This window comes from Hyperoodon ampullatus (assembly GCF_949752795.1).
Source record: "Hyperoodon ampullatus genome assembly, chromosome: 14".
Taxonomy (NCBI): Eukaryota; Metazoa; Chordata; class Mammalia; order Artiodactyla; family Ziphiidae; genus Hyperoodon; species Hyperoodon ampullatus.
The window spans coordinates 18,834,681-18,849,136 of record NC_136927.1 but is presented as its reverse complement, the minus strand read 5'-3'; the positions used below and the strand labels follow the sequence as shown (position 1 = coordinate 18,849,136).

General features: G+C 44.2%; 1 protein-coding gene across 1 annotated transcript in view; it reads left to right on the top strand.

Moving 5' to 3' along the window:
- CFAP61 (cilia and flagella associated protein 61) overlaps positions 1-14,456 on the top strand; it is a gene marked incomplete at both ends in the record, with an annotated part of 251,873 nt that overhangs the window by 222,622 nt on the left and 14,795 nt on the right. The window lies entirely within an intron of this gene.

Here is a 14,456-nt window from a genome sequence, read left to right as displayed (position 1 = left end):
ATGGGCCTAGTCGCTCCACGGCATGTGGGATCTTCCCAGACCAGGGCTCGAACCCGTGTCCCCTGCATTAGCAGGCAGACTCTCAACCACTGCGCCACCAGGAAAGCCCCCAATATATAAGAGTTATTTTTAAAGCAACCCAAGGACCTACTGTATAGCACAGGGAACTCTACTCAATATCCTGTAATAACCTATAATGGAAAAGAATTTTTAAAAGAATATACATATGTGTATAGATGTGTATATGTATGTGGATAGATATATATGTGGATATATATATATATATATATATATATATTTGAATCACTTTGCTGTACACCTAAAACTAACATTGTAAATCAGCTATATTTCAATTAAAAAATTTTTTTAATGTAAAAAGAAAATTACCATCAAAAAAAAAAAAAGGAAGCAACCAAAGTTGTAAATGAAGAGGTTCCAACACTGGAGAACAGTGTGGAGAAGTCCCCATGGGCCCAGGGGACAACCAGGCCAGGCCAGGCCAGACAGGAGCACAGAGACAATAACATAGAGGGATCCTGAGGAAAAAATAATTATTTTGATTATTTGACATGTTTATGTGGAAAATAATATTGAAGGGCATTTTACATACCTGCTGGAGCATTTTGAAAAAAAAAAAACTTACGCTAGATACATTGAAAGCTAAGGAAAAAAACAGGGCCGTCATTATTTCTAAGAAAAGCAAAAAGTTATACAAGAAAGAAATGTAGTTAATATTTGCATTGTTAAAATAACATAATCACAGATACTAATTTAACCAAGAATTGCCATACAAACTATTTGGAAGGTTTGGGATAGGGAGAACTGGAGGTTTGTGTTTAAAAAGATAAGTCCTCATTTACCATAACAAGGAGTCGATAGGTATACTTGAAATTAATAAGTACTAATTTGTATCATGCATATAACCAAGCACATTTATATCAGTAATCACAGGAAAAATCAGCTGATGCTCTGTCTGAGCCACTTAGGACTCTGGCTGCAAGCAGCAGAAACCAACCAAAGCTAGATGTAAGCTAAAAAGGAGAATTCATCTTAAGGATTCGTGGTTGTATCTCATAGGAACAAAGGGCATCGAGATGGCTCCATCTCAGGACAGAGACTACAGTCAGGAAGGCTAAAGCGGGTAGAAGCCAAGCAGTGGCGGCTGCTTTCTCTCTGCAGGTCGGCTTTCTCGGCTTGCCCCTGCCACAGCCCCAAACCCACAGAGAATAACCAGATGCATCTCAGTCCCAGCTCCAGATTCCCCACAGAGTGACTGGCATGGCTTGGGTGGGGGGCGCAGCTTCAAATTATTTGGCACTCTTCCTAAATAGAGATGGGGTCTGTGCCCCCTCCCTTGAATCTGGGCGAGCTTGTGATGGCTTTGACCAGTGGAGTGCAGCAGAAACGGGGCTGTGTGACTTTGGAGGCTGAGTTATAGAAGGCCCCATAGTTCCAGCTTCTTTGCTGGAACATTTGCTCTTAGAGTCCTGACCTGTCAGGTCAGAAGTCCAAGCATCCTGAGGCTGCCATGCTGTGAGGAAGCCCAAGCTGTTTGGAAGGACCAAGTAGACACTCCAGCAAGAGTTCCAGCTGAGCCAAGCTTTCAAGTCATCCTAGCACAGGTGCCAGATATGTAGGTGAAGAAGCCTCCAGATGATTCCAGCCCCGGCCATCAGAGTGGCCCCGAGGCATTTGTCTTCCCATATGAAGCCCCTGCAGTCATGAAGCCGAGCCAATCCACCATGAGCATAATAAAATGGCTTTCCCTCTGTGCCACTAAGTTTGGGCGTGGTTTTTGCACATCAGCATGTAACTAGAAGGCTTACATCAGAAGCCATCTCGGATCCATGGAATCATGAAGTCACAACATGACTGCTGGGGACCTACCCCCCAGAGAGGTAGGGATGCCAGGAGCAGAGTCCAGCAAATTATGGCTTGACAGAAGCCCCTCAAGGTGTCCACTCCATTGCCTGTCCTGGTCTCCTGGCAGCCTGTTGCCTACCTAAGCAGAGGTAGATTGACCTCTCTTGAGCCTACTTCTAGTTCTTGCCCTCCCACCAGTAAAGCTGTGTAAAGAAGGGAAGAGGAAGGAGGTATATGTGACATGGTGACACGGTAAATGGTATCATTCGTTCCTTCCCCTCCCAGCCCCATGGTGGTCTTCCAACAGAAACAGTTGCCAAGAAGTGGGGAAGAGCCTCAGAGCTCTGGCATCTTCCCTCCATCTCCAGTACAGAGGAGATCATTAGAGGGCCCTCATGTTGCCTAGCAACCCGTGAATGCTGTTTGCTATCATGTCATTAATATGATATGAAAGTGTTTCATAGAAGACATTCATCTTGAATTAATGAAAATCACATTTGCTAATATGACACAAAATCTGTTCTTGCTTGTAACTTTCTGTACTTAAGTAGCTTATTTATTGAATTAGACTGTGAGTGGTTTTAAGCTTGAGACTGTTAAAGGATCATAATAATGACTTTGTTTTCAATCATATCAGATGGCTGTTAATGATGTGATTACACACCTATAACCCTGTGATCACCATCCCAGACCAAGCCCCCTCCCCCGAGGTCCAGCCCCACTGCCAGTTTAACTGTCTGCCACCCAACTTCTTACTGTTGAAACCTCAGCTAGGAGAGGATTCTGGTTTGAGCTGGTATACTTTCCAGACTATCCACATCTTTCTTTGGAGCTCAGAGAACTGAAGAAGCACCTGTGGCCTAAAGAAGGCTCCAGTGAATAAATGGATCTCATGTCATATAAGCATGAAAGGAGCTACCAGAATCTATTTAGCCATCCTCTTCTTTCTAAAAAACGATAACAAAAAACCTTAAATATACCAGGCACTAAACAGAGGATAACACAGACAGTCCCCTACTTTCAAACACAATTTACTCTTGAGAAAACAAGAATGGAGTTCAAATGTGCAAAAGCCAGTAATAGACTAATATCTTATAAGGAGAATTCCCTTTCCATAGAGTCAGAGGGTGATCACTCAAAGTGTCCTTTAGTATCTTTAGCAGATGAGGCTTTGAATTCAGCACTCAGGAAGGAGTTTTTGGGGCATCAGTGGCTAAGATGTGCACAGGCAAGTGGTATTACAGTCAAATACACGGAGCTGACATCCGTAAGTCAAGGGCAGCCTATAAAGGCATCCGGAAAGAAAATTTCCAAAAATCTAAACTGCAGCACTCTATTTCTACAAGTATTTTTTAACAAACCTTTTTTTTCTCTATTTACAAACGTAATATATAATCGCTGCATAACCCAAAGGAAACGGATATAAAACAGAGAAGTGCGAAGAAGAAACCAAAAGTCCGTAAGCAATCACCCAGAGACAACCATGGTACATTTTTTGATGTATGTCCTTCCAGGACATTTTATCCTATGAATATATAAATATTTATATATATTTAATAATATTTTCAATGCTGATTTATAACTTGCTAATTTGGTTTATCAGGATAGTCTGAACATTTTTTCACTTCTTGGAATATTATTTTAATGGCATGACTTTTCAATGCCTGAAAAGTGTTCTACCATACCAACGTGTCTTCCTTCGTTAATCAGGTTGCTTCCGGCTTTCTGTTTTGATAATTAACACTGCAATAAACATCCTTAATGATACATCTTTTGGCCCTGTGATTATTTCCATTATAGTTTTTTAAGCATTGCTAATTCGTGTTCACTCAGCATATATTTATTGAACACCAGTGCGCTGGGTACTTGGGACATAGCCACCAAACAGAAAGACAGACGGGCTTCTTTCCTTCACAGTGCTTGGAATTAAGCAGCAAAGATAGAAATGTTTCAATGGAGGTTAAACAAATTCTACCATCACCCAAATGAATGTCTGTCCTTCTTCTCAATCCACTCCTCTCCCCAGCACAGACCACATCGTAGAGGCATGAATGTGTGTGTTTCTCAAATATACTGTACGTATTTTTCTTCATTTTTCTTTTTTTCCATTAATAATACATATTGAACGTCTTTCCGTGTTAGTACACATAGGTCTCATTCTTTTTCATGGCTTCTTTATATCCCATAGAATGACTAAATCCCAGTTTACTTAGCTATTTTCTTATTAATGAATATTTAGGTTATTTGCTATTATTTTTCTGTTATTGTAAGTAACATTCCCATCTTTATCGGCATTAGTGGAATTTCTGGATTGAAGGGTATGCATATTTACTTTTTGATCAAGACATTAGCTTAGGGACTTCCCTGGTGGTCCAGTGGTTAAGACTCTGCATTCCGATGCAGGGGGTGCGGGTTTGATTCCTGGTCAGGGAGCTAAGATCCCACATGCCTCGTGGCCAAAAAACCAAAAAACGTGAAACAGAGGCAATATTGTAACAAATTCAATAAAGTCTTTAAAAATGGTCCACATCAAAAAATCTTAAAAAAAAAGACATTAGCTTAAATTATCCTCAAAAAGGGTTACTCCAATGTATACCCCCCCAAATAGCTATGAGAGGGTGTGTTTCTCCCCACCCTCACCAACTCTGATATAGTCCACGTTTTAATTTTTGTCAATCTGCAGGAGGAAGAAAGAGTAAGAAAACTATCTTGTACTTTCAGCTTGCAGTTCCTCAAACTCCTTGTTTCTATCCTTTGCCTGTTTTCTATTGATTGCCTTTTTCTTTTTGATTTATGTATTTATGATAAAATAGGACTAATAATTCTCATGGTACACATGGCAAATATTTTCCTGTATATTGTTTTTTTTAGTTAATAGACTTTTTTTTTTTTTAAGAGCAGGTCTAAGTTTTCAGAAAAACTGATGGGCAAGGTCAGCATTCCTACATTCCCTCCCCTCCACACACACAGTTTTCCCTGCTATTTACATCTTGAATTCCTGTGGTATATTTGTTACAATTGATGAACCAATACTGATACTTTATTATTAACTAAAGTCCATAGTTTGTTACAGTTGATTCTTTCTGTTGTACATTCTGTGGGTGTCTTGACAAACATATAATAAGGGGTCCATCATTATTGTGTCACTGCCCTAAAAATCTCCTGTGCTCCACCTATTCAGCCCTCCCCAACCCATCCCACCCCCACCAAAAAAAAAAAAAGAAAACCCTGGCAACCACTGATCCTTTTACTGCCTCAATAGTTTGGCCTTTTCCAGATGTCATATACTTGGACTCATACAGTATGTAGCCCTTCAGGTTAGTTTCTTTCACTTAACAATATCCGTGTAAGTTTCTTCCATGTCTTTTCAAAGTTTGATAGCTCATTCCTTTTTATTGATGAATAATATTCTATTGTCTGGATGGACCACAGATTGTTTATTCACTCACCTACGGAAGGACATCTTGGTTGCTTCCAAGTTTTGGCAATTAAGAATAAATCTGCTGGGCCTCCCTGGTGGCGCAGTGGTTGAGAGTCCGCCTGCCGATGCAGGGGATACGGGTTCGTGCCCCGGTCTGGGAGGATCCCATATGCCGCGGAGCGGCTGGGCCCGTGAGCCATGGCTGCTGAGCCTGCGCATCCGGAGCCTGTGCTCCGCAACGGGAGAGGCCACAACAGTGAGAGGCCCGCATACCACAAAAAAAAAAAAAAAAAAAAAAAAGAATAAATCTGCTGTAAACATTTGTGTGCAGGTTTTTGCGGGGACATAAGTTTTCAACTCATTTGGGTGTAAACCAAGGGGCATGATTTGGGATCCTATGGTAACAATGTTTTTTGTTTTGTAAGAAACTGCCAAACTGTCTTCCAAGGTGGCTGTAGCATTTTGCATTCCCATCAGCAATGAATGAGAGTTCCTGTTGCTCCACATCCTTGCCAGCATTTGGTGTCAGTGTTTGCGATTTTAGCTATTCTAATAGGTGTGTAGTGCTATCTCATTTTTGTTTTAATTTGCATTTCCCTGATGACAAATGATGTGGAGCATCTTTTTCTATGCTTATTTGCTCTCTATATATCTTCTTTGGTGAGGTGTCTGTTAAGATCTTTTGTCCATCTTTTAATTGCATTGTATGTTCTTTTACTGGTGAGCTTTAAGAGTTCTGGATATTTTGGATATTAGTCCCTTATCAGATATGTGTTTTGCAAAGATTTTCTCCCAAGTCTGTGACTAGTCTTTTCATTCTCTTATATCAGTTGTTTATGGTTATTTTCATATAAATGTTTTAATTTTTACCTAATCACATCTTCTTTAGAGCTCCTGAATTTTGTCTCCTACTTAGGAAAATCTTTTCCAACTGACAGTTATAAAGTATTCTATTTTATTTTTTCACTTTTGTAGCTTTTTTTCACATTGACATCTTTAATTCATCTGGAATCTTTTTCATGCTTGTGTATAGTTTAACATGAGACTCTAATTTTACTTTTTCTAAGAAACAACTTTCCCAATAACTTTTAAAATAGTCTATTTTTTTTCTATTTAATTGATATGCTACCAATATCATATACTGAGCTAAATTCTTTCATACAGATGAGTCCATTTCTGGACTTGCTATCCTGTTATTTGCTATCTTGTTAAATGAAATGTTATTTCTGTTTCTGGATTCTGCCACACTCTTTTAATTACTATCACATTACAGTTTGTTTTGATCTCTTTGATGTGCAGTTTTCTTGGCTATTTTTGTACTTTTCCAAATGAATACCATGTCTAATTTCATTAAAAATTAATTTTGGGATTTTAACTGCGTTTTTGAATTTAATTTTTAGGTTAGTTTGGAACATATTTATAAAATTGAATATTACCATTCATATCTTTGTTTGCTGTCTTCAGTTTGGTTGTTTTCTTCTGATAGGTCCCTTTACAGAGCTCGCACATTTGCTTTTAGATTTATTTTAGTATTGTTTATTGTTTTGTTTCTATTGTAAATGGGATCATTTTATTCTATTACATTTTCTAATTTAAAAATTATTGGTAGATAGGGAAAATATTGGTCTTTGTAAGTTGCTCTAGTCCTGAATTCTTTTTGTTTAAATGTGTTTTAGTAGGTTATCTTCATATTTCTAGGTAGGTGATTATCAGCTGCAAATAATGACAGCTTTTCTTCTTTCCTTTCCAATAGCTATACTTCCTATTAATTTTTCTTGTTTTATTGACTTCCCTAGAATAACTGGTGTAATATTAAATCATAGTGGAGATAGTTGCCACTATTGTCTTTCTCTTGCCTTTCATGAAAAAGAGACAATGAACAAGTGATTTTTTTTTAAGAGAAACTAAATCAAGGACTTGGAAGGCTAGTCCAATATTTCATAGATTGGGGTCAAATAACATTGATGTACCTTCTCATTATAAGTTTTATTCCCTCAGAAAAATTAAAGTGTCCCCAGTGAATATAGATATGCTCCATTTTACATAATGATGTGTCTCCAAAATGGTTGGTGTGGGCTCTCATCTTGATTTTAGTGGACTCTCCTGTGGCTAAGGTCACGTGTTTATATCTTTGGACTGCCATTATCTTAAACTTTGGGTAAGAAGAACATTTTTAGTTTATGTTATAACCAAGACCTTCCTTAAAGAGGAAATGGGTTAACTATCCCAGCTTAGGAAGGCAATTTAAGGAAGAAGGGAAATGACCAAATATACTTTATGAGTGAATCACTAAATTTCATCCCAAAATGGAAAGCAGAAGATGCAGGAGCATCTGAATCCCCTGAAGGTCCCTCTTCCCCGGAGTTTCCTACATCTTTCTTCCTGCTGGATCAGATCTCTGTGTAGCATGAGTCTCTGGGCAGTTGCCAGGGTTGAGGTCAGGTCTCCTCTGCCTGGAGAGAGAGCTCACAGTCTTGGGTGGTCCTCCCACCCTACTCCCAGGCACCGCCCGTCTTGCCAGAGGCCATGCTGAAGCCATGTCCATGGTCCAGCTGACACAAGCAGACCCAACTGGTTTCACTGCTTCTTCACTTTGAGAAGTGAGCAAGCCTGTTTTAAAACCTGGGCTTTAAATAGTCACTTGATATTTTAACTTGCTGGATTAAACCTGCTGAATAATCAAAGGCAGTTTGCTTATGTTGATAGAACCCATGTTACAAAACAATATTCCAAATTGCCTGTGTGCCTGAAACAGCTATCTGTTGATGGTGCTCATGAGGCGAAGCAAAGTGACCCTGACCTTGGGCCCCTGAGCTGGCTACATTCCAGCTCACACACCCCTGTGTTTTCCTGGTGGCTGAGTGCCTCAGAACAAGGCACATCTTCACCTGTGGATCCTCAGCACTTGGCATGGTGCTTGGCACATAGGGACAGACATCAGATGGACATGTGACTGTCCATCTGTCTGTCTGTCTGTCTCTGAAGGAGTAAATTACACTCAGCTCATTTCCTCTGCAACACACCCCTCCCAATTAAGATTTTGATGGTCTCCTAATTGCAAACCCAGCATAGTTTTTGACCTATGCTTTTTATTTACTCATTCATTCAATCAACCTTTATTAAGCACCTGCTGTGTACTATGTTCTGAAGATACAGTTGAGAATAAGACTGAAAAAAGCCAGCCCTTCTGGATTTTATATTCTAGAGAAGGAAGGCAGGTCACAAGCAAGCAAGTAAATATGGAAAAAAGACCATTTCAAATGGTGCTAAAGGCTACGAAACAAAGTCAAAAAGAAAATATGGCAAAGCAGCACTGGGCAGGAGTCGAGGTGTGTGGGGCAGACTCTGAGCCAGTCCTGGACGCTGAGACACAGCCAGGCCTGCAAGATGTGAGGGAGAGGAGTCCAGAGGGAACAGTGGGTGCAGAGGCCCGTGAGTGGGAGAGGTCTTGGTACATCTGGGGAACAAAAGCCGTAGCGGAGTGAACGAGGGTCAGAGGAGCTACACTGTGTAGATCTCTGGAGGCGGAGGTTTGGGCTGAGATGCTTACTTCCACAAAGGAAGGGCAGTTATCTGCCAAATCGCGCTTTAAAGTTCACCGCAACTGCCACGGAGAATGGACGGTAGCAGCTATTAGGAGGCTCTTGCTGGTTTCCCAGGTGAGAGGTGGGGGGGTTGGACCAGATGGATGCAGGGTGAAGCATTTGGATTTGAGATGTGTTTTAGCGGCAGGGTGTGCGAGACATGCTCTAAGCTCCGGCAAAACACCCAACTGCTCACTTGACTCTCAGACTTACCCAGAGAGGACTCGTGGCCCTCCACCTCTGTCGTGGGCACTGCTGGGGCCCACCTCCCCAGCCCTTACTGGTCCAGTGCCCCCATCCTCCCATCCACCCCTCCATCCCCCCCACACACACACCCCGGGGTGAATGTGGGCTTATAACTCACAGCTGCCCCCTGGAGGTAATGAGCTGGGAGCCACCTTGCCCAGAGCTTCCAGTCTGCCTGGTCCCGAGGAGCCCATGGCCGGTGACAGGCACGGCCTCCAGAAGCCCCTGCCTCAAGGTCCGGCCAACCCTGTGATGCAGTTCACGCCCAGAGCCCCCCCGGGTCCAGGCATGGGCCAGAATCCAGTTCAGATCCGTTCCCGCTCAGCTTCTAGAGAAAAGGGCCAAGAGGATCCCAATGTTCCCATGTCCAGAGATATGGCTCAGAAAGGAGGAGAGGACGTGGGTTTTGGCAGAAGCTAAGAGGAGGACGTGTTTGCAGAGCGAAGCAGTGGCCACCTGTGTCATCTCCACGGAGGGGCCGCATCAAGGCCAGAGAGCTGGCTGGTGGGTTTGGCTTTCATAAGAGCTGCTTCAGAACAGGTGGGGAGGTGGAACTAGCCCAGGAGAGAGTTTATGACCTGAGGAACTGAAGATGCTGCAGAGTCCAATTTGGAGAAGTTTTCTGCGAAGTGGAGAGAGATCCGGGGAATACTTTGCAAGGGGGAAACGGAGTCAGGAGAGGGCTTGTTAAAGAGGGAAGGTGGTGAGTCTTGTCTGTAAACAAGTAAAAGATGCAAGAGAGAGAGAGGACAGTGGCAGAGCCGGGACGACTTTCTATCCTAACAGCCACAGGGTCAGGGTCACGGGAGAAAATCAGGTCTCAAGGTGAGAAGACAAGGCAGTGCTTGACCGCTCCTATTTTCTCAATAAAGCATCGGCTGAGAGCAGAGTAAAGCAGAAAGGGGCGTTGGATGTTTGAGGAGAAGGAAAAGTCATCTCAGAGAGCAGAAAAGTGTATTCACTCAGGCAGTGTCTGGATGGCCAGGCAATGCTGCGTGCCCGTTAGAATCTGCGAGGATGAATGGGCATGAGATCCAATCTGGCAGCATGGTCGCGTGGGGTTCCTTCCATCTATGTTCTGCTGCTTGGGTGCGGGAGAGAAGTAGGCAGACAACTGGGTTGAATGGGGGGTGAGAGGGTGTTGGCCGGGGAGGTTCCTGGAGCTTCACCTCTAGGGAGCCGCTGATGGGAGGCACTCTCTCTTCCTTCCCCGTCTCAGCCTCCTGGGTCCGTTCTGAGAAAGTGAAAAATGGTCCCAGAAGCCCGCAGCGAGGCCGTGATACCCAGTGCTCACGGAATGCAGCCGTGATCAGAGCACGCCCCCCGTGACCCGGTCTGAGACGGGACAGGGAGGGGACACAGCGACGAGAACCCTGTGACACCCCTCTTCTGCAAACACGAGTGACCAGGGATGGCTCTGGCCCCGTGTTAATCCTCCCGCCTCCTGGTCATCAGACTGCCCGCCGCTAACACAGACCTGCCGCCTTTCACTTCTACCCTCTGCAAAACCACCGCCCAAGCCCACACCCTGTTCTAGGACCCTCCCAGCTCCATCTTATCCAGACCCCCGGACTCCCTGCTCCGCTACTGCAGAGCTGCACACTCACTCTGCTTTACCACCTGGGCCCCTGGGTCTGTGCCTGGAGGGGATCCGCGGTTCCCTCCTACCCTCCCAGGCACTCGTGATGCTGCTTGGCTCCAGCTTCTCCCTCCGCTCCCCCACCCCACCAGTCCCCATGAGATACTGGTGTTTCCCCGGCTTCTCATCAATCCTCTTGTCAACTCTTTCTTGTGTCTCCATCATTGCCTCCCATCTGGGACGGCTCCTCAGCCCTTCTCTTTTTTTTTTTTTTTTTAATTTTTATTTATTTATTTATGGCTGTGTTGGGTCTTCGTTTCTGTGCGAGGGCTTTCTCTAGTTGCGGCAAGCGGGGGCCACTCTTCATCGCGGTGCGCGGGCCTCTCACTATCGCGGCCTCTCTGGTTGCGGAGCACAGGCTCCAGACGCGCAGGCTCAGTAATTGTGGCGCACGGGGCTAGCTGCTCCGCGGCATGTGGGATCTTCCCAGACCAGGGCTCGAACCCATGTCCCCTGCATTGGCAGGCAGATTCTCTGCCACTGCACCACCAGGGAAGCCCTCCTCAGCCCTTTTCTGTCGGGAGCCTTCACTTGTGAATACGCAGGCCAGGTATTTTGTAGACGTCTGCCCATTGGGGTCTGTCTGACGGTTCCTCGTTATTCGTTTTGGGCTGTGCCTTCTTGGCAGGCACTGCGGGAGCGGTGCTCTCTCCCCCTCTGTGCATCGCGTGCAGATTTGTCCTTCTACTTGCGTTGTTAACTGTGGTCATTTGTAAACTGGAGGATGCAGGCTTCTCTGTGTTTACCTTCATCATCAATTAGTGATACTTTGAGACTATAAATATCCTATTTTCGATCGCCCTTTTTTCCAATTATTTTAGCATTCATAAACAATTCTTGCCTGAAACAACTGTTACTATGTTGTTTGCCAACGGGTGCTTTTTGTCTAGCTCCAGCATTCACTCCACGTTTATTACTTGGCTTTCGACGGTAAGGAAGAGTTGTCCCTTCTCCTCCGTTTATTTATTTATTCACTTATCTATATCAGCATGCACGTATGGATTCTTATAGACATGGTCGTATCCATTCCCCTCATTATTATGCTGTAGGGAAATAAGAACTGGGAACAGGTTAGTTGAATTTTAGTACGTGATTTTTGGAAACTACAAACCTGAAAGCATAAAAGTGACAAAGAAAGTGAAGGAACAGTTTGTGGTTTGTCATCGTCTCTATAAAAGCTTTATCAGTTAAAAAAACATATTAATTAGGAAAACTGTTGTTATGAAAGGTAATTATTTTAAATATGTACTAATCACAATTATTGTAAACATATATCAAACATGCTGTATATATTCTGTACTAGTGAATGATATTTCTACTAAGCCGTCCTTTAGAATTTAAAGAGCAGTTCATCTAACCAGAGGACTTGTGAGGTAGCAAAATATCTTGCTTTCCGGGGTTTGCTAGCTCCTGTGGCCTCGGTCTCACAAAAGGTAATTCCACTGATTCCTTTGTTCCACCCCCCCCCCCAAGACTTCTGGGGGGTTATGTGTGCATATATACACTTTTTTTTTTCTTTTCCTACGGAAAATAGATAGGAAATGGCCATGGCTGTGAGCATGGCTGAGTGGCTGAGTGGCCTAATGCTAGCCTGTGCTCTCTGCAGCCTAATTAAAGGAAAATGGTTGTGCTTTCTATGAAGAGAGGCACAGAATAGGATGAGGGGGCACAGGAAGGGAAGCTGAGCACTGAGAGCTTGCCTTTCTCCACGGAATTAAACGCTAACCTCGCCCCCTCCTCTGAGTCCTGAATGTATCAAACAAATCAATGTAAATAGCTGGACAACTTCCAGGGCACTAGATTTCTCGTCAAAATTCAATTAATGCAGCCCCTAAGAAACCAGCAACATGCAAGGAAATACCGCAGATGGGCTGAAAGGGCAGGTACGTGGAGCTGGATGTCAACTGGTCCCCGGGCTCTGGGCTTAGAGGGCGGCCGGCCAGCTCCCCACTGCAGCCAAAGGTCTGGGCAGGTGATGTCACAACTTCAATGAGAATGGAAAGGTCAACTTAAATAGAAACAAAATTCTTAGCTATATAAAACTCATGCTATTTCTGTGAGAAGACTGTTTTGCCCTGGCAAACAGTCAGGCAAAAAAGCAGGTCAGAAGATCATCTTGTCCAGCTGGGTGTTGGGAGGGCCTGTGTCCTCACCCCACTAGTTTCCTCTCTGCTTCTGCATACATCCTGCCAAGGGCTGGGTTAACCATGGTGACTGATTGGCTCACTCTTCATTATAAACAGGCAAAAAGAGGGAACTCCACGTAAAACACCTTTTAGTTAACTTCCATCAGCTCGGAGCAAAATAAGCAATCGAGGCCACAGTTCATTTATTCCCACGTAACTCTGCAGTGCACGACAGAACTTCATGAAGGCTTGTCGTGAAGTCCCTCTTACCTTGATCGCAGCTAAAACGAATTGCTACTCTAAAACTGCAGCTACGTGAATTTATGCAGACACCCTGGAGTGGAGCAAAAGCAGTCCCCAAGAAGAACTGCAGAATTATGCCAAAGAAAGACTTTCAATTACATGGCAAACAAAAAGTGTTTATTTTAATCATTTATTTGGTCTCTAACTCACACCAGAAAGGGTCTGAGGCAGCTTATACAAAATATATGAAATAGGATCACTGAACAACAACAGCAGTAATAATAATAACAAGAAGAAGAAGAACACAATGCACAGGCCCTGCGCCCTGCGCCAGGCACACAGCCAGACCTCTTTCCTGCAGTGTCTCCGAGAATTCTGATAGTCATCCTTTGCAGTAAGGACCATCATTATCCCCATTTTACAGCTATGAAGACTGAGGCTGGGAGGTTAAAGCAACCCAGCTCAAGATTACATAAGCTAACAAGTGGCAGAGCTGGGATAAAAAGAAAGGCCATCAGTAAAAGGGCAGCTACGGGCAGGCCAGCAACGTGAAACTGAGCCCAGGTGGAGAGGCTGCGCCCTCCACAGCACAGGTGCTTCTGCAGTGAACCCGAACACTTAGCTTTGGGTTCCTTCCAGGACAAAGCAAGGAGGGAAATGTGTATCGGTGGCTAGATTTGCAGGGTGCCTGAGAGAAATGTATTCCATTTTCTAAGATGAAGCACAGCTTTTCCTGGGCTAAGTGTCCAGGATTCAGAAAAACAAATGGTCAGCAGACAGATCTTTCAGAGAATCGTGTAGGAATAGCATTTCTGGAAACCAAGACTCCGGAGACAGTCAGGCAGGACTCCAACCTCAGCACGATCTGGGCACCGACACAGACTCAGGACAAATGTGCTCTGGGATTCTGTGTTCTTACAGACTCGTGCTTGAGAGATAGCACGGCCTCCTGGCACCTCGGCTCGGGGCCAAGGGTGCATCCACTCACAGGCAAATAAATCACACTGATTCCAGTGCATCCAGCAGACAGCAGCCTTCACACTCCAAGCCGCTCAAGACTGTCTCTCCTGGCACCTCTGCAGCCAGGCGGGGGCTCCCAGGGTGCCCAGCCGTAGGCAGTGTCAGCTTCTGGTTCCTGGCACACCAGGGTAACTGGCCAAACACCAGCTCTGCAGAGCCACGAGCTGACCAGCAGTAAGAGAGTGGTTGCTTACAAGCCGGTCAGAAGATGGTGACTTCTGCAAAGATCAGAATTTTGCTTTTAGCACCAGGGCATCGAGGCATTTTTCCTTAGAGCAGTAAACATCCTTTATCTGGTGATGCCTGTTGTAGAT